Source organism: Microtus ochrogaster, chromosome X (genome assembly GCF_000317375.1).
Source record: "Microtus ochrogaster isolate Prairie Vole_2 chromosome X, MicOch1.0, whole genome shotgun sequence".
NCBI classification, from domain to species: domain Eukaryota; kingdom Metazoa; phylum Chordata; class Mammalia; order Rodentia; family Cricetidae; genus Microtus; species Microtus ochrogaster.
The window spans coordinates 14434815-14444496 of record NC_022026.1 but is presented as its reverse complement, the minus strand read 5'-3'; positions in this window follow the sequence as shown (position 1 = coordinate 14444496).

Here is a 9682-nt window from a genome sequence, read left to right as displayed (position 1 = left end):
AGGAGGCGGAAACTTGTTTTTTTTCTTCCTTTTCTCAATGAAAAAAAAAGAAAAAAAATTAATCTCAGCCACAACTCTCTTAAGGTATAAACCAATATGTATCTATATGTACATATATACATACATGCATACAATATATTTATATACATATGTATGTGTACATATATGTGCATATATATACACACATGGCTGTTCATGACATGCATTAACAGTAACAGAAGAGCCACAGGAGTCTGTAACTTCTCATTATCATCAATTCTCTACCACTCCAACCTCAAATCTTGTCCTCTTTCTGCACTGTTCATTCCCAAGTCTAACCTTCTGTAATTCTTTCCATCCCCACTATACCATTTCAAACCTGTAGTGTTTCTTAACTAGATCAAAATATTGCTTCCATTCCTGGCCATTGCACCTGAGATGTTTACAGCCTGAGATGATACTTCAGTACTCACAAAATGAAGCCTAGCTTCTCCAAAATGGCACTCAGATTCTTCATCAGGAAATATGACTATCTCTTCTCCCAGTGCTGCACTCATTTCCCAGGCATGCTGCACTGGTCCATTCTTAGGATTTTCTTAGTAGAATTTTTCTCTCCTTTTCTTCACTTGCTTGTCTCTACTAAGTTTTCAATGGTTGTTTCAGGAATTAGCTCTTCTACTCTGTATTTGAAAAATACCTTCACTTGTTAAGTATCTCTTATGAATTATAGCTGACAATATTGTCAGAGCACAGTATACTATACTTAGCATATAACACAACTTGCCTCCCTTGGCCTGGGAATGAATATTCTTAAGGACAGAACTTGATTAATGTAATCCATATAACTTAGTGCCTGGCAATGAGCACCGTTATAGCAGATTTCTAAGTATACTGTATGGTGGCTTGGTACATGGCTCAAGGCTAAGTTTACCTGCAGGGGAGTTTTACATGAAACACAGAAGGCGGAGATGAAATAGTCACCATTATTCTGTACTTTTGCAGTTCAGTCAAATTCTCACTGAGCTAGCTTGCTATGTTTGTTAGGGAGGCAGTAAGGACCAAAGCTCTAGCAAGTTTTTATTTCCATCTCCATTAGACTGTGAGCCAACTTTACCTTTATGTGTTCATTCCCTTCTGATAGAAGACACAATTTAGACCTGGAGAGATGACTCAGCTGTTGTGGTTGTTTGAATAAGAACAGTCCCCACAGGATCATGCGTTTGAGAACTTTGTCCCCAATTGCTGAAATGAACTCTCTATTTAGAAAGGATAGGAGGGTTTTGAAGTTTCAGAATCCCACACCATTCCCAGTTGTCTCTATCTGCCTCCTGCTTGTGTCTCAAGATGTGTTCTCTCTCTCAGATACCACTCCAGCACCATGTCTTTCTGCCTGCCTCCACGTTCCCTACCAAAATGACTTTGAACTCACCCTCTGAAACTGCAATCCCCCAAACAATTTCCTACTTCTTTAAGTTGCCTTACTCATTGTATCTGAGCACAGCAATAAAATATAGGTAACTAAGACAGAGGCTAAGAGCTCTTGCTGCTCTTGCTGAGAACCTGGGTTAGGTTCACAGCACCTACATCATGTGGCTGACAATACCTGTAACTAGAGTTTCGGGTGATCTGGCACCTTATTCTGGCTCCGCACAGGAACCTACACACATATTCTGTACATACAGACAAGCAAGCATGCATCCATACACACCCATAAATTTAAGGGAAAATCTTTTTTAAAGCATTGCTTCATCTTGCAGATCTGCAGGATTTGATGATGTGAACTATGACATAGATTTGAGTTTGTTTTCGCAGTCTCCAATTTAGCTGTGTTTTTCCCCAGACCATATTGAATTGCTCTTTCTGATTGCACTGCTGACTTCAAACCCTCACTAGATTTATAAGCAATAGTCTCACATAAATTTTGTCGAAGAGAAGGGAATAATCAGACCTTGGAGTCTGGACAATATGCTTTGCAATATTAAGAAAAGCAAAAGGCCATTGTGCTCCATCAGTTCAGGATTATACAGCTTACATAACAAGTAGAAGTTCCGCTCAGGTCTATACTCCACCTTGTTTTATGTTCTATTGATGATGACTAATCACATTAGCAACAAAGGGAATGTAAGCCATTAAAACTGCTTCTATCAACCACAGTTCTTCCAGAACAAACATTTAGCAGAACTAGAAAGGTAACTGAATGATATCAGGTTATTATAAACTTAATCAAGTGATAATAGTATTGCAGTTGCTCTTCCAGATGTGGTCTAATTAATGATGCAAAGTAATATATTCTTTGATGGTGGTAACATAAAACATTGGGATTCTTCAGATTCTGAGAGTCTTCAGATCTTTATTTTTGTCCTTATTTTGGCCTAATCTATGCCTGGAGTGAGTCATATAGTTGACAAATTTGATGTCTCCGATCAAGTCAAGGCTATGCATAACGTCTTGACTCCTAAGCAAGCTTCCCGGTCACTTTGGCTTCATGACCTAACATAGCTGACCAGATAGAGATGCTATACTTTAGACTTTTCAGTATCCTATTGGGAATCACATCATGAACAATTACCTGTTCTGTAGAAATCATGTAGTTAGTCTGTTTCTCCAGTTGCCTCTGCTTTTGTCCAATATGAATATTGTAGTTATCCTTGTAGAAATGGAGGCAGAAATACATGGTTACATAATGTGGACTTCAGCCCAGAAAGGCTTATCTGACTACAGTCACTGCTGGGTGTGCAACATACCAAAGGCAGAAGTGAACCATAGCTTTCTACTATGTCTTCATTCCCCAAAGGTATCCTTTAGCTTCCAGGTGATCTGTTTATCTCATTGAAGTACCTGTAGTAATAGAAAAGTTAGCACAAGTTAACCGTGGGATAGGTATTCCATTTGGGTACGGGTTTATTTTTTCTGTCTCTAAGAATTCTACCATACCTACTATCTCTTCCCTCTAAACTCATGATGTTTCCTATGGAATTTGCTGATGAGGGATCTTATTTGACAGATGATGAGATATAAAAGTTTGTTTTTCTTTGCACTTTGTTAGCTTACATTTAGAAGGAAAACAAACTCAGTTCTGTTTGTGGCGACCTTATTTCATCTTTGTTCCCGTAATGAACCACTTTTCAGTATCATTTAGCATTTCAGATTCTAATTAAAATTGTAATGAAACTGAAATTGAAAATAGAACGAACACATAGGTTGTGCTTTTGGCTTAAGCCTTTATATGTGTCAGGTAATTTCATGATTCTCTCTTCACAAAATTTGCCACCTCTCTATGTCTGTGTGGGGTTGCAGTGAATTTCTCCTTATAAAGACTAGCAAGATGACTATCAAAGTGAGCACATTTGACTAGATTTAAATTCAATTATATGTAATTAGGGGTTGCAAAATATACGATTATTGAATGTAAAATTCATTTGGCTAAATCTTTCTGTGTGGGTTCTGTCTTCATCCTGAACTCAGCCTAACAATCCCTTCGAGGTTATAATTGGGTGAAGGAGCCACAGAAATTTCACAGATCGGTTGGTTTTTCCTGCCATGATAGAAAAGAACCTCAGAGGATTCTTCAGATCTCTCCTCTGAAAGTATAGAACTATGAAACTACCTGATCATCAGGCATCCATTCATCTTCACACTCCATGAAAGCACAGACATTACTGGGAACAGTATTCTGTCAAGTAATCTACTTTATCTAGTACCTAAGAAATATTTGGGGCACAGGAGCCAACAATGTTAAGCAGAGGCATGATCAGCCTTCAGAAAAATGAAATAGACCCATTCAATTATCTCTCCATAATTATAGTTCATCTTCATATCCTGGAGCTACCTTAAGTACGCCAGGTGTGGTAATTCAAATAACAGACTTTCTTCCCAAAGATGTGACTGTGTCTTAACTCCCTGAACTTGTAAATATTGGGGTTATATAGGAAATAGGGATGAAGCTTGCAGACTAAATTCAGCTTGGTATTCAATAGGTGAGAGTACTCCGGATCAACCCAGTGGATGGATGCATGTCCTTCAAGATGAAGAAAGGCAGAGCGCATAGAGAGACTAGTGACATGTCAGCCCAAAAAGGACTTGACTGACTGCTGTTGGCTTTGAAAGTGACAGCAAAGGCCACAAGCCAAGAAATGACAAGAAAACAGATTCTTCCCTAAAGCTTGAAAGGACAACATAGCCCAGCCAAGAGAAACACATTTGGACATCTGACATCGCACACTGTAGAAATAATAAATGTCTGATATTTTAAGGAGTTTTTTGTGGTATTTTGTTATGACAGTGATGGAAAGCAAATATACAGGACAACAATGCTTGTTTTAATATTCAACTATTAATATTTTTTTACCACCTAAGCATTCTGGGGAGGGCACCTGTTTTCTGATTTTTCTTGTTTTTGCTGTTTTGTTTAAATTGTGACTTTTGGAAGGCCTTTTGTTTTATTTGAACCATTTAAAAACATGTTTGTAAGTCTGCCTATTAGTTCTTTTCTTATACTCCCAGATCCCCTTTATCTACTTTCATGCAATCCATTCTGTTCCTTTATAAGCCTTTGCCCAGACTAATGACCACTGAGATTTGCCCATGTCTACTTCCTATGCTAATATACAATTCAAAACTCCAGTTATGCCCCACTATTTTCTCAGTGCAGCTTGCTGAATAAATATTAGAAAAGCAAGTTGATAAATCTAGTTCTCCTGAGTCCCTTTATATCAACCATCTGAGGGGTGCTTCTCACAGCAGAAGAAGGGTGTGAGAAATACATTTGTGGTACTGAAGCATGGCATTAGAACATAAAAGTTGTTTCACTGAAATTTCCTAGTGTGTGCCAACTAAGAGAAGCAGATCATTTGTCTGATTTGAGGACTATCACTTCACCTTAGTTCCCATGAAGTGGAAAGTTTTCACTTATTTCAGAAACCTGATAACTCCAGTTTTCTTACGGGTATGGGTAAAGAGAACATGAGGGAATGAGATGGTTGAGATGGGGGAAGGACAGAAAGGGAGATCAAGGAAAGAGATATTTTGATCGAGGGAGCCATTATGGGGCTAGCAAGAAACCTAGCGCTAGGAAAATTCCCAGGAATCCACAAGGATGACCCCAGCTAAGAATCTAAGCAATAGTGGAGAGGGTGTCTGAATTGACCTTGCCCTGCAGTCACATTGATGAATATCTTAAATATCACAACAGAACCTTCATTCCAGCAACTGATGGAAGCAGGTGCAGAGACCCACAGTGAAGCACTGTGTTGAGCTCCCAAAGTCCAGCTGAGGAGAGGGAGGAGTGAGAATATGAGCAAAGGGGAAAAAACCATGATGGGGATACCCACTGAAACAGCTGACCTGAGCTAATGGAAGCATAGGACCAAACTAGGCCCTCTGAGTGTGGGTGATAATTTTATGGCCGAGACAGTCTTAGAGGCCACTGGCAGTGGGGCTAGGATTTATCCCTACTGCTTGAAATGGCTTTTTGGAACCCATTCTCTTTGGAGGGAAACCTTGCTCAGCCTAGATATAGTAGGGAGGACCTTGGTCCTGCCTCAAAGTGGTGTGCTAGACTTTGTTGACTCCCATGGAAAGCCTTAAGCCTTACCCTCTCTGAGTGGATAGGGAGTGGGGGGGGGTAAGGTGGAGGAAGCAGGAGAAGGAGAGTGGAAACTGGGGTTGGGATGTAAAATTTCAGTTAAATAATAAAATTATCCAGCTTTATTATTCCTTTAAGTTATTTCTTCTCTTATCATTATATGACATACAAACAAAACCATCACCCTTGTAGATTTGTGTATTGGTTCACTAAAGCAACACTAAGCGAGCACTTGCCCTATGCCAGGAATTGTTGTGGTTGTGGGAATGAAAAGACTCTATCAGCCTTGAATCACTGAAAGGAGTATATCCTTTCCAGGTGATGGGGGATAAGCATTGAGAAAAGGTGCTCTAAGCAGAGATAATCACAGTGTGAAAGCCACAGCGTCTTAAAGTATATATTTGTAGATCTAAAGAACGTAAGCACAACTCTAATGTGGATGAAGAATAAACATATGAGTTAAAATGGATAGCAAGAGATAAATATGGACTATCAGGAAAGCAGCATCCCTAAAGCCAAGCTAATATGGCTGTTCGTCATTATATGTGCAAGGGGAAGCTGGAAAATAACAATAAGAAAAAGAAAAATGTGGCTAAAATTATAAAAGTAGTTAATCTAGCTACAATATGGCAAGTATATTGGGTGGAATTCTATTGGCAAGTTATCATCATTATACAGGCATTTTACAAAGTTCAGAAATGCAAGACTGACAATAACAGCAATGAAGGAGAAAAATAAACATGCTGAAAAATTCTGGAGTCGGGCAATGCTGACGTACACCATTAATCCTAGCACTTGGGAGGCAAACGTAGGTGGATTTCTGTGAGGAGTTCGAGGCCAAGCTGGTTTACAAGAGCTAGTTCCAGGACAGTTAGGGCAGTTACACAGATAAACCCTGTCATATGCTTATAAGTGTAACATTATATAAACTGTATAGATTTATATATGTATGTATATTTATATATTTATGAATCAATATACATAAAATAACAATTAAAAAGGGGCCAGCAGCCATGGATTTGAGAGAGATGAAGAGGGAGGGGTATGTAAGAAGAGTTGGAGGAAAAAGTGGAATGAGAAATTTAGAGAAACATTTGTACATTGAATTTGAGAAAGAGAAAGATGTGTGGAGCACATGGAAACTGCTTGAAGGGAGGAACAGGAATGAAAAAATTATATAATCATATTTTAATTTCAAAAATATTATAAAAGAAAATTTTAAAAGAATAATAACAATGAAAAATGATGTTTAAAAAGAAAATTTGAAAGCATATGGGAAGATAACTTGAATATTGCAAGGGAATACTCATTCAAGGAGTTTTTTCTTCTTTTTCAAGGAAAATATTTGAATATTCACACATATATGTATATAAGCGAAGAGAATTGTGAGGCCAGAAAGCATGACAGAGAGATAGACATGGGATGGTATGGGAGTAGCTGACTCTATGGTAGAGCAAAAATCGGGGTAAGGAAGCATCCTTTTCTTAAGATTTGTTTTATTTTTGATTGTATGGGTTTTTTTTTGTCTGTGCCTGGTGGGTGGGTATGTGCACCTAAGTGAAGATACACATGGAGGCTAGAGGTATCAAATTCTCCTGGAGCTAGACTTGTTGTAAACTGATGGACATGGAGTTGGGTACCAAACTCCAGCTCTCTACAAGTGCAGTATATGCTCTAACTACTGAGCATTCACTCCTTTACAGGAAATAGTCTTGGTTAGAAAGATACGTTTTCCACATGCAATGGAAAGAGAAAGGACTGAGGACAGAGGAAGTAGAGAACAGGGGGAAGAGCAAGAGGCTATAGGAACTCGTGTGAGAACTCAGCCCACCAGGGAAACAAGGCTACATCTGTTTAGAGATGGGGTGGTAGGGTGCATAACAAGAAGAGGAAATTTTTGGTAGAATTAGTAAAAGAAATGACAGAGTGTTTTTTGACAAATATTAAAAATTCAGCTGAGATTAGCTTATCTCCTAAGGAAACACTGGACAATAAGTTGAGGAACTCATCCCAGGTGGTATTTGGTCTGGAATCAATGAAGCATGGTGTTGGTGCCACTCACTGAGGTGAGTGCTACAGCACCTAGCTGTACCGGTGGAGACTCCGAGAAAGAGAAAACAATGGACTAAAATATCATAGAAAGTTCCTAGTCCTGAGACCTTGGGGAAAGCCGTTCCCTTCTGTGGGTCTCAGGTTCTTCATTCGATCATGAGAAGTTTAGCTAATTCATAAAGTCCTTCCCATCTCTAGCACGTTATGACATTGGATATATGTTGATGCCCAGAAGCAAGGTCAAAGAAGCATGAAAAGCATGCAAGTGTGTGTGTGTGTGAAAGTTCCCAAAGCACTTCCTTTTATTCTGCAACCAGGGCCAACTTTTCCATCTCTGTCCAAATGCAGAGCATCAGTGCGGCTCCTGGGCTCCTAATCCTATGGCTTCACAGGTACTAAATTCATCCCAAAAGTTAACTTCACAAGGATAACACTGCCAACATTTAGGTTATGAAAACAGAATGTTTTTCAGACTTTCTGGCCTCCATGGAATTTATCAAGGCATTTTAAATTTAACTTGACTTGAAATTCGAAGCCAAGTGCATAAGGATTAGCTCTGAGGTCATATATCTCTTAAATCACATAAGCCCTCCGACAGATTTGAAATATGCAATGGATCTTCCCCAAATGTCTGAAAGACTAGACATTTTCTTTCAACTTGAAGTGTTAAGGAAAACTTCTGGAAGCACGTGCGTTATTGTAGCAAGCTTCATGAACATTGACTAGATTTTAGTCTTGGGTGTAGTGGTTCCTGATGGGATTTGCTCTGCGCCTTTCCACACAGGTTAGTCCTCTGTAATCTACCTCAGCCAATACTCACATCTGCACCATTACATACCTCTGTCTGCTCTACACATTCATTCACTTACGGAGTCAAACACTATGCCGAATGTCAGACTACTACTATGTGTCAGATAATGGGATAGATACTGAACTCGCTTCGGTGAATAGGGTATTATCTTCAAAGCAGTAAGTGCAAGCAGGGTCATGCACCTTTATGTTAGAGAGGATAGTGATATCAATATTAATAATGGCATATACTTAAGAATAAGACCAAGGCATTGAAACCCTAACAAGCACAGGGCCCTGGATTCAGTCCTCAGATCCTGGGACAGAAATAGGAAGCAGAGCAATCTAGGTTTGATTTCCAGCTCAGCTGTGCTAGCCATGTTGATCTTATGCAAGTTATTTTTCTTCATTTAGTCAGAAAGTTCTCCATATGCTAATAATTTAATATTGAGTTAGTATTTATGTTTTAGAGACTTTTAATGAGGAATAGGGGTCAATATGTAACAGCAATAATAAGTGGTAGCTACTGTAATTCTTATTAATTATAACAATATTGTTGAAAATAATTTAAAAATCATGGATTCTTCTTTGAGACATGACTGAGGGAAGACGTCCTTTCATTTGAGTAATAGCCTGAAGAATAAGTAAGGTTTCCACAGAGATATTAAGAGCAGTTTTAACAAAGAAGCAGAAATGTGCAGAAAGCTTTAGCAAGTATAGGAAAGAGAAAGCTTTAGCAAGTATAGGAAAGAGTTAACAATTGTGTTGTGAAAGAATTAGAGAGAAATATGAAAACCTGAAATCTGAAAGGTTGCTCTCAAATGTGAGGTCATTTGAAACAGCATTTATGTATGTCACAGCAATTAGTGAAAAAATGGCAATGAATTTTAAAGAGATCAGAAGAGGATTGTAGGGAGGAAAATGGGGGATGATGTAATTACATTATAATCTCAAAAATAATAGCAATAAATTATTGATACTGGTAAGAATGTACAGAAAGGCCACTATTACACATTGCAGTGGGAATATAAATTAATGTATCCACCACGGAGAATAGTAGAGGTTCCTCAAAAAACTAAAAATAGAACTGCCATAGGATTCACTTTTGTATAAACCCTGGATGTATACCCAAAGGAAATGAAGACAACATATCAAAAAGACACCTGTGTGATGTGGGAGTGATTTCTTATTAATAAAGAAACTGCCTAGGCCCCTTGATAGGCCAACCCTTAGGTGGGTGGAGTAAACAGAACAAAATGCTGGGAGAAAGAAGCTGAG